The 16,467-nt window shown below is 54.9% G+C and overlaps 1 long non-coding RNA gene across 1 annotated transcript in view; it reads right to left on the bottom strand.

The window, feature by feature from the left end:
• Positions 1-9,828, bottom strand: part of LOC137473298 (uncharacterized) — a 179,070-nt gene extending 169,242 nt beyond the window's left edge. The window contains exons 1-3 of the long non-coding RNA XR_010998679.1: positions 9,690-9,828; positions 8,693-8,818; positions 7,523-7,684 (exon numbers count right to left, since the gene is read on the bottom strand). This is a non-coding gene — a long non-coding RNA (uncharacterized lncRNA). The remainder of the gene's footprint in view (positions 1-7,522; positions 7,685-8,692; positions 8,819-9,689) is intronic.
• Positions 9,829-16,467: the final 6,639 nt, after the last annotated feature.

Genomic DNA, 16,467 nt, shown 5'->3' with positions numbered 1-16,467 from the left:
TGCTGAGCCCAGGCTGATCTGTCCCACCGCTCTCACAAAACCCAGCCCTGCTCCACCCTGTGCACTTCCAGCAGCCCCGCTTGGTACATCATTAAAAAGCACATTATTTACATCAGAAAAGCACATTACTTCTGCGGGAAGAGCTCACTGGCATCAGAGTCAGGACAGCTCTGGGCATCCTCCAACCCCACTTGGGGCTGTTCAGCTGAAGGCAGAGCTCAGAGCCCTTGCAGGGCCTGGAGGGGCTCCAGGAGAGCTGCAGAGGGACTGGGGACAAGGGACAGGACCCAGGGAACGGCTTCCACTGCCAGAGCACAGGGATGGATGGGAATTTGGAACTGTTCCCTGGGAGGGTGGGGAGGCACCTGGAATTCTCAGCTCTTTAAAGAAAAAATGTCCACAACCAGCCAGACAAAACAATGTACACATTTTTACAAGACCAACAGCAGGGAAACTCCGAGAATTGTATGGATCCTTGCCCAGGGATGTCCTGGCTGGAATTTGCATCAGAAAGGTGTTCCCCTTTCGAAGCAGGGGAAGCTCCCTCACCACAGAGTCCCCCAGGTGGGAGAAATTAAACTCCATAAATCCAAGAAACAGGAGGGACGAGGGGAGTGTCACACCTTCATTCACACCAAGCCAGGTGTGAAAGCTGCAGGGCTGGACACAGCTTGGAGATCACACATGAACTGCAGTTAATAAAGCCATCAAAAAGCAGGAATGCTGGCCCGAGCCTTGGCTCTGTGCAGCACAGGAGGGCTGGGGCTTTACTAACACCAGTGACCTGGCAGCACCTCCAGGCTCCCCACACACCCTGAGAGTCCTGCAGCTCCCCCGAGCTCCAGCTCCAGTCACACAACCGCAGTCAGGAGCCTGGAGAAAATTAACTGGTGTCCTGTGAGTAACCCCCAACAGCAGCCACCATGGAAGCGCAGAGGCCTCCTCTTTATTCCCCGTTACTGCAGCTCTTTCACCCCAAACAAAACTTCACTTCAGTACTAGGAGGAGGCAATTTTGGCTCTCATAAACCTGTTTTTCTTTAATCTGCTGTAACTATCTCAGCTCCAGGAGAGGCACAGATGCCGGGATATGGCTTCTCTTTCAGATAATAGAACATGCGAACATTTGAATCCTGAACGTGTGAATTTGAATTACGTGCTCGGCAAAAATGTGCAAAACCAGGGAGAAAAACCCCGAAATATCCCGAAATATCCCCTTCCCCTGCACGTGCCGCGCTGAACAGCAGCAGCCAGCAGCCTGGGCAGTGCCAGGAATGCTCCTGTTTGGATGGAATGTTCCCTGCTCCCCAGATGGCAGCTCCGGAGGGACGGGGAGGAAAACCTGGGGTGGCTCTGGAGCTGGAAACACAGAAAGCTGGAAGCAGGTTTTCTGGAAGCAGAGCTGACAATGGGCTGCCAGAAAGCTGAGCTCCCAATGCAGCATTCCCACCAGGACTGGGGCAGGGATCTCTCTGGGAGCTGGGCTCCTGCTGGGAACGGAGATCTGCCTCGGAACCAGACATCTGCACTAAAAGCACAAATAAATCTTGACTTTTCCTCAGCTAAACAGCCCAGAAGTGACCAAAATCAGAATTTCAAATTAAATTTGCTATTTTGCCATCTATTTTCTCTCACTCCTTATTTGAGGAGGGTCACGTGTGTCCTCAGATGGGTTTTTAAAAGAGTGTTTCACCAGCAGATAAAAAATGTGAGTTTCTAAAGCCATGGGGGTTCAATGAGCCTTTAAAGGGTTTATTCCCCATCGCATTCGTTCCATTTGTCATCTCACAGGTGATTTAACAGGTAAAAAAAAAATCAGATTTGGGTTTAAGGTTCAACAGACCCTGAAAAATTCATCTTGTGACTGGAACATGGAATAAAATCATCTTCTAAATTCTACAAGCGTGCCAGAAATGTTGCATCCTAATGCTGGTGCTCTCGCTAATAGTCTTAATATTGCAAAGTTCAGGACAGTTTTATTTAACCTTCAAATAAATGTTATGAATAAAAATATTAAATAAAATAATTTTAAACCATTCTTCACCTTCAAAAAGATTGTTTCTCCCCCAGATTTGTTTCATTATTTGCATTATTTCTCATTATTTCATCATTCATTGGCTTATTTGACAAACAGACTTGGGAGTTGTTTCTACAAAATAAAATAGCTAATTTAAATTAAATTTGGTAGAAATGATGTCAGTTCCACTTTCATCTGGAAATACAAAAAAGCAAAGAAGTAATTCAATATTCCTCACTTGCTCTGTGCTTTCCAGCATTCCTGCGTACCACAGAACCCCCAAACTCTGTAATTCCCTACTAAAATCACCAAATCCAGGCTGAGTCCCTCTTTAAGAACATTTCCATTTCTCCTGCCAAGGGCAACAGCCAACTTCACCTGAAGGAATTATTCCCTCCCCTTTCATACATCTGCACTGCAGAGTTCTCATCTGGAACTCCCAGCTCTTTAAAGAAAAAATGTCCACAACCAGCCAGACAAAACAATGTACACATTTTTACAAGACCAACAGCAGGGAAACTCCAAGAATTGTATGGATCCTTGCCCAGGGATGTCCTGGCTGGAATCTGCATCAGATTCACAAGGTTGGGCACTGCCCAAGGCAGAGCCTGCAGGTACGGGGAGGAGCAGCATCCGTCCCCAAGGGAATGAAGCAAGGAAAGGCAGCAAGGGAATGTCCCCAAGGGAATGAAGCAAGGAAAGGCAGCAAGGGAATGTCCCCAAGGGAATGAAGACAAGGAAAGCCAGCAAGGGAATGTCCCCAAGGGAATGAAGACAAGGAAAGCCAGCAAGGGAATGTCCCCAAGGGAATGAAGCAAGGAAAGCAAGCCCAAAGCGAGCCAGCTGGGGTTTTGCCAGCCTGAGCCACTGCCCTGGCTCCTGCAGACTCATTCCTCGGCCGGGGCTGCTCCCAGGGAAGGCAGAAGCCTCCCCTGCACACAGGTTCTCAGCGAGTGCCCGCTCCCGGAGCCGGGCACAGCGGAACTCCCGTGGGGAAGGTGCAGGGCTCGGGGAGCTCTTACCTGGCTCTTGCCGAGACTCTGAGCAGCTCCCTGGGGACGTCCCGCAGCCCCTGCTCCTCCGCTCTCTTCATGCCACTCCTCGGAGCGGCTCTTCTGCTGGCTGATGGCACGGTAGAGCCGGGCCAGCCTCGGGGACAGCCTCGGGGACAGCTGTGGGGACAGCTGTGGGGACAGCTGTGGGGCCGAGCTCGGGCTGTCCGTGCCTGGAGCCAGCCCCAGCCTGTGCTGTCCGAAGGCCCGGAGCAGCCTGGCCGTGTCGATGGTGGACAGGGACAGGGAGCTGCCGTCCCCGGAGGCAGGAGAGGTGTCCGGCCACGCCGAGCCGCTGCAGCTGCTGGGCTCTCCGCTCAGCCTGGACTCCGAGGAGCTGTCACTCGGGATTCCCGGGTGCTGCTGCTCCTCCGGAGCCCTGCTCAGGTGCTGGCTCACCCGGTGGCCCGGCCCGGCTGCCCTGAGCTGCCCCGGGCTGCTGCTGCCACGGCTCACCCGCGGCCCCCGTCCCACTCGCGCTCCCTCCGGCTCCGCGCTGCGCCCAGACCTGGCTCTTCCTGCCAGCCCAGCTCCTGGCTGCTCCCTCGCCCGCCTCTCCTCCTCGGGAGTCTTCTCCCCAGCTGCTGGGGCCGCCAGGGCGTGCCTGACAGGGTTCTGCAGGAGCCTGGCCAGCCGATCCAGGCGCTGCACGAGGGACAGCTGGCCGCTGCGGCCGAGCTGCTGCTCTCTGCCCTGGCGCTGCAGGAAGCTCGCCCACAGCTCGTCCAGGCTGCCCCCGGCACAGCCCCTGTGCCGCGGCGCCTTCGCCGCGCTCTCATCCAGGCGAGCTGTGCTTCCCCGAGGCCCAGGACCGCTGCCGGCAGCCCCGTTCCCCAAGGACGCCCTGGCACCCGGCTCCTCGCTCCCGCTGTCGTCGGCCTCTGCAGCGAGGGCACAGAAGCGCCGCGCCGTGTCCCGGGGGGCAGCCCCCGAGGAGGGCGCGCCGTGCCCAGCTCCGTGCCAGGAGGGCGCCCTGGCATCCCAGCAGCTCTCCCCGGCGGGCGCACGGACGCCGCGGCAGCGCTCTGCACGCCTGGAGCCGTCGGGCAGCTCTGCAAGACAGAAAACACCGGAATGTTTTGTTGCTCTGCTCGACGCGGAGGATTTTCATCCCACAACACGGCAGAGGGTTAAAAGCAGGGTCGCCGAGCCCACTCCTGAACGCGGTGAACCTGGAGATGCGGTCTGAGCATCATTAAAGTCACATAAACAAATATTTTCTATCTTTTGCCACATGGAATCCAAGAGAATATTCCATCCAAGTGAATCTGGGGAGGACTCTAATTCCACCTCAGGGAACTGCCCCGACCAACCCTGAACTGAGCCTTTGTTTGGTCATGGAAGGGACCCCAAAGCCCATCCAGTGCCACGGGCAGGGACAGCTCCCACTGTCCCAGGGTGCTCCAATTCCCATCCAGCCTGGCCCTGGACACGGCAGGGATGGGGATGCCCTGGCCATCCGTGAAACACACACAGCACGGATGTTTTGGACCACTCTCCAAAACTGCTTTAAAGTGATTTTTGATATAACGTAAAGACTGTCAAGTTTTAAAATGTGTTTTGTGTTTTCTGTAGAAAGGACTGGGTGGTTGGATCTCCTCTCTTCCCAGCCCAGGGGCTGTGGTGGAACACAGAGATCACGGATGCTGCAGCCAGGCCCAGCCTCACTGACTCTGGGAGTGCAGGAATTTTTCTTCCCATACAAGGGCAATGTTTATAAACTTGTGTAAGAGGCTTCCTCCACATCCTCCTGACAAATGAGATCAGGCTTGGGAATGCCAGGCAGAACTTTGCTATTCCTGGCTTTTTAGAAAGTTACCAAGAAATGGAAGGAATGTAAACAGGCAAAAAATAAAAATAAGTTTGTATAGAGAAACTTTTTTTTTAAAAAAAATACATAACTTGCATAATTTTAAGCTCTAGACAAGCTCTGTGGGTAGAGGTAATCTTTTATTAGATCATCTAAAAATACAGTTGAAGAAGTCAGGGAAGATTTAAGACATGCAAGTCTTTCTTCTGAAAGCTACTTTAAAGTTCCAGTTGCACTGCTTTCACAAAAGATTCTTTCTCCTTACAGTTCTTTTCTTACCTGGGCCTTTAGACTATCACAGCAATAAAAAAATTGTTAGGAGATAATTTTATATTAACACTTTTGTTCCCTTCTCATTTTTATCTGGGTTATTGATGCTGCAGCCTTACGTAGTCATTGAAATTTTCCTCTGCAAATAAAAATTGTCTTCTGGAAACACCAAAATCTCTCCAGTCTGAGAGGAAAAGTTGCAAAGAAAAAGACCCCATGTGAAGTGAAAAATGAAAATAATCAGATGGAAACCCTATCAACACAACAGGACAAAGTCCTGACAGGAACCGTCAGCGCAGCAGCTGCTGCAGGAGAGATGCAGCACACGGAACGGCCAGGCTCCAGCATCCGTGAGCAGGGATGGAAACCCAGCAGCAGCCACTCACAGGCACAGCCTGAGCTGGACAAAGCGACCATGAGGATTGTGTGCCACACACAGAGCCAGCGTGGCACCCAGGGCTGGGCCCAGCCGGACGCCCTGGGGCAGCAGCCTGAGCAACCACAGCCTGGAGAGCAACACTGACCTTCCTCCTCCTCCTGAGCAACCACAGCCCGGAGAGCAACACTGACCTTCCTCCTCCTCAGCAACCACAGCCTGGAGAGCAACACTGACCTTCCTCCTCCTCCTGAGCAACCACAGCCCGGAGAGCAACACTGACCTTCCTCCTCCTCAGCAACCACAGCCTGGAGAGCAACACTGACCTTCCTCCTCCTCCTCCTGAGCAACCACAGCCCGGAGAGCAACACTGACCTTCCTCCTCCTCCTGAGCAACCACAGCCTGGAGAGCAACACTGACCTTCCTCCTCCTCAGCAACCACAGCCCGGAGAGCAACACTGACCTTCCTCCTCCTCCTCAGCAACCACAGCCTGGAGAGCAAACCCTGACCTTCCTCCTCCTCCTGAGCAACCACAGCCTGGAGAGCAAACCCTGACCTTCCTCCTCCTCAGCAACCACAGCCTGGAGAGCAGACCCTGACCTTCCTCCTCCTCCTGAGCAACCACAGCCTGGAGAGCAAACCCTGACCTTCCTCCTCCTTCTCCTCAGCAACCACAGCCTGGAGAGCAACACTGACCTTCCTCCTCCTCCTCAGCAACCACAGCCTGGAGAGCAAACCCTGACCTTCCTCCTCCTCCTGAGCAACCACAGCCCGGAGAGCAACACTGACCTTCCTCCTCCTCAGCAACCACAGCCTGGAGAGCAAACCCTGACCTTCCTCCTCCTCCTGAGCAACCACAGCCTGGAGAGCAAACCCTGACCTTCCTCCTCCTCCTGAGCAACCACAGCCTGGAGAGCAACACTGACCTTCCTCCTCCTCCTGAGCAACCACAGCCTGGAGAGCAAACCCTGACCTTCCTCCTCCTCAGCAACCACAGCCTGGAGAGCAGACCCTGACCTTCCTCCTCCTCAGCAACCACAGCCTGGAGAGCAAACCCTGACCTTCCTCCTCCTCCTCAGCAACCACAGCCTGGAGAGCAAACCCTGACCTTCCTCCTCCTCCTGAGCAACCACAGCCCGGAGAGCAAACCCTGACCTTCCTCCTCCTCCTGAGCAACCACAGCCCGGAGAGCAAACCCTGACCTTCCTCCTCCTCCTGAGCAACCACAGCCCGGAGAGCAACACTGACCTTCCTCCTCCTCCTCAGCAACCACAGCCTGGAGAGCAGACCCTGACCCTCCTCCTCCTCCTGAGCAACCACAGCCTGGAGAGCAGACCCTGACCTTCCTCCTCCTCCTGAGCAACCACAGCCTGGAGAGCAGACCCTGACCTTCCTCCTCCCAGGCAGCTCCTCCAGACAGGCAGGGCAGGGGCAGGGCAGGGACAGGGACAGGGCAGGGACACAGGACAGGGTCAGGGACAGCAGCACACCGAGCTGCAGCTCGGGGACGTGCGGGGCACAGAGGAACCTGATGTGACATCCCAGGACAGTCCCAGCCCAGCCCAGGGAATCCCAGCCACAGGGGGTTCCTGACAACTCCTGGAGACACAGGAATGCCAGCAAATACCGATGGCCAAGTTTTCCATGGAATCCTGCAATGGCTTGGGTTGGAGGGATCTGAAATCCCATCCAGTGCCACCCCTGCCATGGGCAGAGACACCTGCCACTGTCCCAGGCTGCTCCAGCCCTGTGCAGCCTGGCCTGGGACACTCCAGGGATGCAGAGTCTAGAGGCTCCCAGGGAAACCTGGATTTTATCAGTCAGGGAGAAGCAGAAAGGCAGGAGGAGAAAACAAAGTCAAATTTACCATTTTTGGCAGACTGTCAGCAATGCCACCAGAACCATGGATCCTGAATGTCAAATCTTTTGCTCTGACTTCCTTCACGTGTATGAACACACAGAAACAATTACAAAATCAAATCCACATTCTAATTACCTGAAGACTGTTCCAGCGGCGTCCTGTGCTCCTCAGGCCAGGCCAGCTTAGGCCCGTGAGCATGGATTGTCCCTCTGTGCTGGGCAGCTGCCCTGGCTGCAGGGGGATCACCCCCCACACCCAGCACTCGGGCCAGGATCCCTGCAGGAGCATCCTCTGAGCCTGCACAGAGAGAGCAGTGAGTGCAAAGGAAGAGCAGACACAGAAATGCCACAATTCACCAGCACTCAGGAGCCCTGGCAGTGCCCAGGCCAGGCTGGACAGGGCTGGGAGCACCGGGGACAGTGGGAGGTGTCCCTGCCACAGCAGGGTGGAAAGGGATGGTCTTTAAGGTCCTCCCAACCAAACCATTCCGTGACTCATGAGCCTATCCCTGTCTCAAGGTTAGAAACCTTGAGCTGTCCCCACCAATTTCTCATCCTTGCCAGCCCCACCTGGCTACATCCCATGGACTTCCTGCACTCAGCTCCCTCAGCTGCCTCCCTGAGCTGAGCCCTGAGTGCAGCAGGGACTGGGGAAAAACAAAATGTATTTTTCCATCCTGCTGTATGTTTTCCTAGAACCTTGTGCTGCTTCATTTGCATAGTGAATTTTTATATATGGCATCGTCATTTCTGCAAAACAACAGATTTGTATCACATTTGTTTCTCTCGTTTTGGACACGTTTCCCCAGATAAACCTGAAAAAGGTCAAGAGCAGGGACACCTAAACCATGGCCAGCACAATTTGTGGCTGCAGTGACTGATCTGGGCACTTTTGGCACTGTTGGATCAGCCTGATCCCTTGGTTCACCACTGCTGGAATTCAGGAACTGGACATCTCTAAGATGAGTTTCATCTACAGACAAAACTTTCAATATTAAAAAGCTCTGAGTGGAACCAACCTGCAAATAAAACCTGTGATAACCTGTAATAAAAACCTGTAATAAACCCAGTGGTCTGTTCTTTCCAGGAAAAGCGGCAGAGATCTGAAAGGATCCCAAGTGAGCAGCAATTCCCAGAGGAAAGCAAGGGATGTAAACATGAGTTCTGCTCCTTTTCACTGCCAGAAAGGGGCAGAAACCCCCCTTGCAGCCCAGAGGAGGAGAGCAGAGCCTGCAGGCAGGAGCTGCCACATGGTCACAGATAATTCAGCACAGGATGGCAGCCAGCCTGACAGAGGGTGCAGTACCTGAGCGGGAGCTGGCTGTGCTGGCCTCGGGCTCCCCTGGGGACACGGTGGCTCCTGCTTTCTGGAAGGGCACATAGTACATGCCAGAGCTTCCCGAGGGCTTGTAGGGCAGCAGCAGGGGCTGGGCTGGGGGGGCAAGGCAAACAGTGAGCAGGAGCCAGGCTGGAAACCCCTCATGCGACAGGGCAGGGCCTGGGCAGGCTGCTCAAGCCTGAGGAATACCCTGTTCCTTAGCCAAATGGATTGCTATTTCATTAGCTAAATTCAATTAATTGAATTTTTTAATCCCCACCCACAGGTAGAAGGTTACCATCCCTCACCTGGAAAAACAGCTTCACCTGTTCACTATTAAAACTGTGATCAGGGTGGCAAACAGTGACTTACAGAAAGATTTCCTGTAGCCACCGAGATCCAGCTGATCCCAGTTTGAGGGAATCATTTTAAAGGAGCAGGGATTTGTCCCTCAAGTCAATAAAAGCAACAACAGAGCCCCAGCCCGGTACCAAACACCACTGGGGTGGGAAACCCTGTGAACATCCACGTCCCTCTGCTGACAGATGCCCCAAACCCTGCACAGTTCTCTGTTTTATTCTATTTAAAGCAGCAAGGTGCAGATTTCCCCCTGATTTTTTGGTGTTATCTTGACTAGAGAGTAAATCAGTAATCAGATCCAGCTCTCACTGAACTCCAAGTGAATCAAATGGAATCATCTACACACCAACACCAGGAAATATTCTCCAACCACACCTGGACATGATTGATTCAGTTCTAGAGAAACCTGAACTGAATCCCAACTCTATCCACACAAATCCCTCCTGACAGGGCTGAAAAACCCAAGTTTAAGGGTGGGGTTTCTCCTCTCATATGAGCAACTTCAAATATCCCAATTATCTCAAGGATGCTATTTCCACAGAAAAGCTGGGTTTGGTTTTGGGCTTTCACATTTATCAACACAAATTCAAGTGCACAGACACCCAGAAGACAGGAATTTGCCCACCTGGCTGCCTTGGGAAGGGGGGAATCTCCTTGTGGGATGGAGCTGTGATCCCAGGAGCTTCAGGGGCACTGGGGAGCGATGGCTGCTGGGCAGGGCTTCCCCCCTCCTGGGGATCAACAGGGATTTCTGCAGGACCTTCCGTGGTGATCTGGGTGGCAGCATCACAAGTCCTCGTGCCAGGTTTTGCAGCAGGGGCAGAGCTGGGGGTGCCCTGTGCACCCTGAGCCCCCGAGCCCCGGAGCTGGGCTCTGGCCCTGCCCTGCAGCAGCAGCTCCTGCCTGGGGGACGGCACCCGGCTGGGATCTGCTGGGGCCACTGGCTCAGCTGAGCTGGGATCCTCTGCAATACCCTCAGCAGGAGGGAATTTAGGAACACCTTCCACTGAAGCCTCTGGAGCTGCTTTTAAAGTCACTGCCTCAGCCTTCCCGCGAGGTTTGTCCCACACCTGGATCCCGCTGCCAGCACTCCTGACCCTGGAGGGGAGGGTGATGTGCACACAGCTCAGGAACCTCCTCACTGGTGACAAGGGAGCCCCAGGCGTGGTGGATAAAGCCTCATGTGCAGGGAAAGGGTCAGCAGGACCCAGCTGCTCCCTCACAGGCTCTTCTGGCACGAGAGGTGGCTCATCAGGGCTGTTCCTGCCCTCTGCCAGCACCTCACCAGGGCCCTTCAGCACAGCCCTGTGTGCAGCGGGACCTGGGCCCCGTGAGCTCTCGGGGAGCTGAGAGTGGCCAGCTGGGATCTGCCTCTGCTGGGTGTGGCCAGCTGGGATCTGCCTCTGCTGGCCAGCTGGGATCTGCTCCTGCTGGGTGTGGCCAGGTGGGATCTGCTCCTGCTGGGTGTGGCCAGCTGGGATCTGCCTCTGCTGGGTGTGGCCAGCTGGGATCTGCTCCTGCTGGGTGTGGGCGGCTGGGATCTGCTCCTGCTGGCCAGCTGGGATCTGCCTCTGCTGGCCAGGTGGGATCTGCTCCTGCTGGGTGTGGCCAGGTGGGATCTGCCTCTGCTGGCCAGGTGGGATCTGCTCCTGCTGGGTGTGGCCAGGTGGGATCTGCCTCTGCTGGCCAGGTGGGATCTGCTCCTGCTGGGTGTGGCCAGGTGGGATCTGCCTCTGCTGGGTGTGGCCAGCTGGGATCTGCCTCTGCTGGCCAGGTGGGATCTGCCTCTGCTGGGTGTGGCCAGCTGGGATCTGCTCCTGTTGGCCAGGTGGGATCTGCTCCTGCTGGGTGTGGCCAGCTGGGATCTGCTCCTGCTGGGTGTGGCCAGCTGGGATCTGCCTCTGCTGGGTGTGGCCAGCTGGGATCTGCTCCTGCTGGGTGTGGGCGGCTGGGATCTGCTCCTGCTGGCCAGCTGGGATCTGCTCCTGCTGGCCAGGTGGGATCTGCTCCTGTTGGCCAGGTGGGATCTGCTCCTGCTGGGTGTGGCCAGCTGGGATCTGCTCCTGCTGGGTGTGGCCAGCTGGGATCTGCTCCTGCTGGCCAGCTGGGATCTGCTCCTGCTGGCCAGGTGGGATCTGCTCCTGCTGGGTGTGGCCAGCTGGGATCTGCCCCTGCTGGGATGGGCTCAGAGCGGGGTGCTCCATGGATGCCCGTGTCTCCTGGCTGACCCCCGAGCTGCAGCCGAGCCCCCCGGCCGTGGCACTCCGTGTGTCCCCCTCGGGCACACCTGCAGGCACACACGGGGGCTGCTCTGCACTCAGGCTCTGTCTCTTCCCAGCGTGGATGCTCCCAGGCTGCTGGGCTGTTTCCTGAGGAGCTGCAGGGCCAGGAGGAACCTCAGCAGCAGCACCAAAGGCAGCCAGCACGGGGCTGGGGGGACCGCCCTGTCTGACAGCTCTGGCCCAGGGCTCTGTGCCCAGCCTCTCCTCCCCAGGCAGGATCCCCCCCAGCCCGGCCCTGGCCAGGCTCTGGGAGCACAGGCTGATGGAGGAGCTCGGCTTGCCCGGCTCCCCCCAGCCCTGCCCCAGCTCCAGGGCTGGCAGGGACAGCTCCCCGTGGGCACGGGGGGCAGCTGCAGGGCTCCCTGCACTGGGATCCCGTGCCAGAGGGGCACGGAGCTCTGCCATGGCACTGGGGTGCCCAACGGCCAGGGGCTGGTGGTGCACTTGCAGCTCAGCAGCACTGCAGGGCTTCAGCTGCACGTCCTGCAGCTCAGCAGCACGGCAGGGCTTCAGCTGCACGTCCTGCAGCTCAGCAGCACGGCAGGGCTTCAGCTGCACGTCCTGCAGCTCAGCAGCACGGCAGGGCTTCAGCTGCACGTCCTGCAGCTCAGCAGCACGGCAGGGCTTCAGCTGCACGTCCTGCAGCTCAGCAGCACGGCAGGGCTTCAGCTGCACGTCCTGCAGCTCAGCAGCACGGCAGGGCTTCAGCTGCACGGCCTGCAGCTCAGCAGCACGGCAGGGCTTCAGCTGCACGTCCTGCAGCAGGGAGCAGTCCCAGGGATCAGCTCTAGGCAGTGGAGCTGCTGGTGGGGAGCTGGGCTGGAGGAGCTCCCGAGTCCTGGAGAGCTGTCCATGAGTCCTGGCGAGCTGTCCATGAGTCCTGGAGAGCTGTCCCTGCCTGTCCCTGGGACACCTGGCAGCCTGGACACGCTCCAGGTCCTGCTCCTGCTTCCTCAGATACTCAGAGGCTGCTTCCAACCCACAGAGCCAGGGATCCTGAAAAACAGCACAGTTCAGGGGGGTGAAGTGGAGAACATCCCACCCTGGCCAAACCTGGACAGGAGAAGCCAAAGATGAGAGCTGTCACCAAGCAAGAGTTTGTCATCAGGCAGGGAGGGAACCCAGCTGGTAAGGAATTAATTAAGCTTTATCCTGTTGAAGTGCCAAGTGACCATCCCCAGGCATTTCCCAGGGCCAGTGCCGGTCCCAGCCCACGGGAGGGGCTGCCCTGGAGCACAGCAGCAGCAGCACTCACCTGAGCTGAGATCTCCTCACCTGATCTGCCCTGACTGAACAGAGCCATCCCAGAGCTGTTCCCAGCCCTGGCAGGGGAGACTGGCCTGGGATCTTGGCAAGGAATTCCTGGCTGGGAGGGTGGGCAGGGGCTGGGCTGGAATTCCCAGAGCAGCTGTGGCTGCCCCTGGATCCCTGGCAGTGTCCCAGGCCAGGCTGGACACTGGGAGCAGCCTGGGGCAGTGGGAGCTGTCCCTGCCCCTGCACACCCCGTGCCAGGAGCAGCAGCTCTGCCACCACTGCCCCTCAGGTCTGCTCCATGGGGCATCTGGGGCAGGACAGGACACACACACAGTTCCGTGGGGATCAGCCCTCCCATCCCCAGGTCCCCACGTGTGTGGGGTTCAGGCCACCACCCTCCTGTGCACAGAACTTCTGCAGTGGCCTCAAGCTGCACCAGAGGACGTTTAGAAAGGATCTTAGGAAAATTTCTCCCTGGAAAGGGCTCCCGGGCATTGGAACAGGGAACTGGTGGTGTCACCATCCCTGGAATTGCACAAAAATGTGTGCATGAGGCACTTGAGATACTCTGGTGCTAAACACAGTGGTGCAGGTTGATGGTTGGACTTGAAGATCTTGGAAGCCTTTTCCAACCTGAATGATTCCATGATTCCAACCATCACCATAAATCTATTCATTCAAGTGCAACCCAGAATTCCAACACTTCCACTGAAGAGAGTAAATCTGAGATAAATGTGCTGCCATGGAGATGGGCCAGATAAGCTGAATTAGAGAAAAAAGACACAAAAATCTGGGTTATATTTGCTTTTTCCTACTGGTTGGGCCAACTGTGGAAGCAGCAGAGTGTATTCCAGTCATGAAGCACCACGGGTCCCTGGGTGATTACATCCCCATCAACCACTGGGAATTTGGCAACAAAAAGCAGTGGGAAGCACTTTTGGTGTAAAGCAAACATACAAGCAAGTATTTCACAAGAGCTTTCCCAGCCTTTCTCCATCCCAGATATCCTGACAGCAGCAACTACTCCAGCAGGGCCTGGATCACTACCCCACTTTTCTATCCCTTTATGGATCTTAAGGCAACAAATGGGTTTATCTGGCATTTCCTCCAGCCAGGGGGGCCTGTGGAAGAGCACAGGGCCAGGGGCAGAGCTGTGCCAGCACAGGGATGATCCCAAGCCTTCTCCTCCCTGCACCACGTGCCAGTTCAACGGCCTGAGGTAATCCAGAGCAACTCCCACCAGCGAGAGCAGGCACAGAAGTTGTGATAAACTCATCTTCCCAAGCCTTTCACATGTTTTATTGTGCCTGTTATGTGTCATCCTTCCAAAAAAGCTCCCTGTGCCATATGATCCACAGGAGCCTGCAGAGCAAATTTAGAGCTACAACTCCGTGAACTTCCTGGAGAAGCGAGAAAGCTCAAGGAGTGGAAAAGTACAGCAGGGAGTGGAGGAAAACACTGCACCAAGGGGGAAGGACTCACAGGGAAGGGAAGAGGGAGCATCTGGCACCCTAAAATAAGGTGGGGAGATCAGGTCCTCAGTTTAGGAGGAAAATCCTGAGGGTGAAGATGCTGGAATTGTGTTTACATCCAACAGCAGCTCCAAACCTGCCATGGCAGGGACACCTCCCACTGTCCCAGCTGGATCCAACCCCAATGTCCAACCTGGCCTTGGACACTGCCAGGGATCCAGGGGCAGCCACAGCTGCTCTGGGAATTCCAGCCCAGCCCCTCCCCACCCTCCCAGCCAGGAATTCCTTGCCAAGATCCCAGCCCAATCTCCCCTTTCCCAGTGGGAGCCATTCCCTGGGTCCTGTCCCTCTGTTCCTTGTCCCCAGTCCCTCTCCAGCTCTCCTGGAGCCCCTCCAGGGACTCTGAGGATTCCCTGGTTTTTTCCCTTCTCCAGGGGAACATTCCCAGCTCTCCCAGCCTGCTCATGTTGACTGTTCCAGGGGTTTTGAGCACTCCAGGCCATGTTTGTAACCCCTTGCTGTGCCCACCCCAGGCTCCTCCTGGACCCTCTGCTCAGGCAGACGTGGGAAACCCACAGGACTTTCCCTGCCTGTGGCAAACGGCTCCCAGAGACCCTCAACTGCCTCAAAAGGTGGAAAATCTTCCCAAGAACACATCCCAGAGAACTTCCCCAGGGTCCTGCTCCCTTCTCTGCCCTCAGAGTTCACACACTTCCCGTGGCAAACAAGAAAATGCCAAGAAAATCCAGTGGCACCTGAACTCCTGGAGCTGTCACCTCTGAGAAGGAGAGGCAGAGGCTGACCATTCCCAAAGAACATCCAGCAAACCTGCCCCACGGGCACTACACAGAGATCCTGCTGGAGGAGTTGTTTGCTTGAGCTGTAGGAACAGCTTGTCTTCCTCAGTCTTAAAAGTTTAGGAGAAGGAAAATGTCTTTTCCTAATCTCTGTTCTCTTCTTTTTAAGTCCATGCATGGCACTTTGGCTCTAAAACTTCCACCCTTGTTGTACACAGCCGTTCCCATCACATTTACAGCAGAATATTTTGCCTGGCTGTGTTTTTTTCCGTGCAATAGTTCTGAACAATCTGTATTTTTCAGTGACAGTGTTTGTCTTGGAGGGAAAAGTACATTTATCTTAAGTACAATAAAAAAAACCCCAGTGACCTTCACTCTGCAAATTCAAACCTTTTTTTTATCTCAATTTAAAAACATTGCAGTGCAAAAGTATTTTCGAGATCAAAGCACGAGGTGCTGTGGTTGAACTAAAGCAATTCCTCGGGAGCTTGGTTTGCCACATTCTGGTGAATTTCTGCTTACCCTAAATGGGGATAAAACAATCCCCAGCTGACACTGAGTCACTGAAAGGTAAAATCAGGGTTCCACACTGCACAGTGTTCATTTCAGGGACAAAGCTGTGACCAAGCAAAATCTAAATGCTGGGGGGGGGAAAAAGCTTTGATGCCTCTGGTTTTGTATTTGTGTTTTGTTTCTCTGTTTTAAGAAATCTGAAATTTAAGAAATGTGAAGTTCTAAAATATAAAATAATATTTATAATACTATTATATAGTAAATGTTTTATATTAAATATAATATATAACATTAAATTATATATTAAATTATATATATTATATATTCTATAAAAGGTATTATCGCATATTTATAATTTATTTATATAATAATTATTAATAAAATAGTCACTTTCTTTTTCCCCAGCTGCCCAGAGATTCCACCAGTCCAGGAACACCTGGGAAGTCTGGCCTGAGGGCTTTTGGGAGCTGCTGTGTCTCCTCCCAGCACTGCTGCTCCAGAGAGGCTCTGAACACAGAGCACTCCTAAAGCACTGACTGTCACTCCTGCTAATGCAGGGCTTTTAATTAAAACAAACAAACCAACCCTGCCGCTTTTCCCGGGAGGCAGGCGGGCTGCAGGAGAAAACAGGAAAAAAATCAAGGGAAAAAAATAAAGAGGAAGCTCTTCCTAAAGCTCAGGGCACTTGGCTGAACCACCCGTCCCCAAAAACCTTGCCCTAATCACCCTGGAGAGCAGAGCAGTGCCAGAAATGGCATTTAAAGTGAACACAAAGGTAACACCCGCCTGCTCAGACAAACTGCAGCCCAGACATGCGTTTTGTAATGAACTAGAAACACTCCAGAGGAGATGCCCCAACCAGGGCAGCTCCAGGGCACGTTCCCCCAGACAGTCAGAGCTGCAGAGCCTGAACCTCCTCAGCCCTGAGCCCGCCCCAGCCCAGCACAGACACCCCCACGCTCCCACAGACCCTTCCCAGCTCTGCTGGAGAGCATCCTGCGACCAGCACTCCCTGACTGCCCAGCATCCCCCCTGCAGGAGCCTGGAGCCCCCCTTCCCTTCCCTTCCCTTCCCTTCCCTTCCCT

The sequence above is a fragment of the Anomalospiza imberbis genome, chromosome 4 (genome assembly GCF_031753505.1).
Source record: "Anomalospiza imberbis isolate Cuckoo-Finch-1a 21T00152 chromosome 4, ASM3175350v1, whole genome shotgun sequence".
In the NCBI taxonomy this organism is placed as follows: Eukaryota; Metazoa; Chordata; class Aves; order Passeriformes; family Viduidae; genus Anomalospiza; species Anomalospiza imberbis.
The sequence above is the reverse complement of the archived record's forward strand: the minus strand, read 5'-3'. Positions and strand labels throughout refer to the sequence as shown.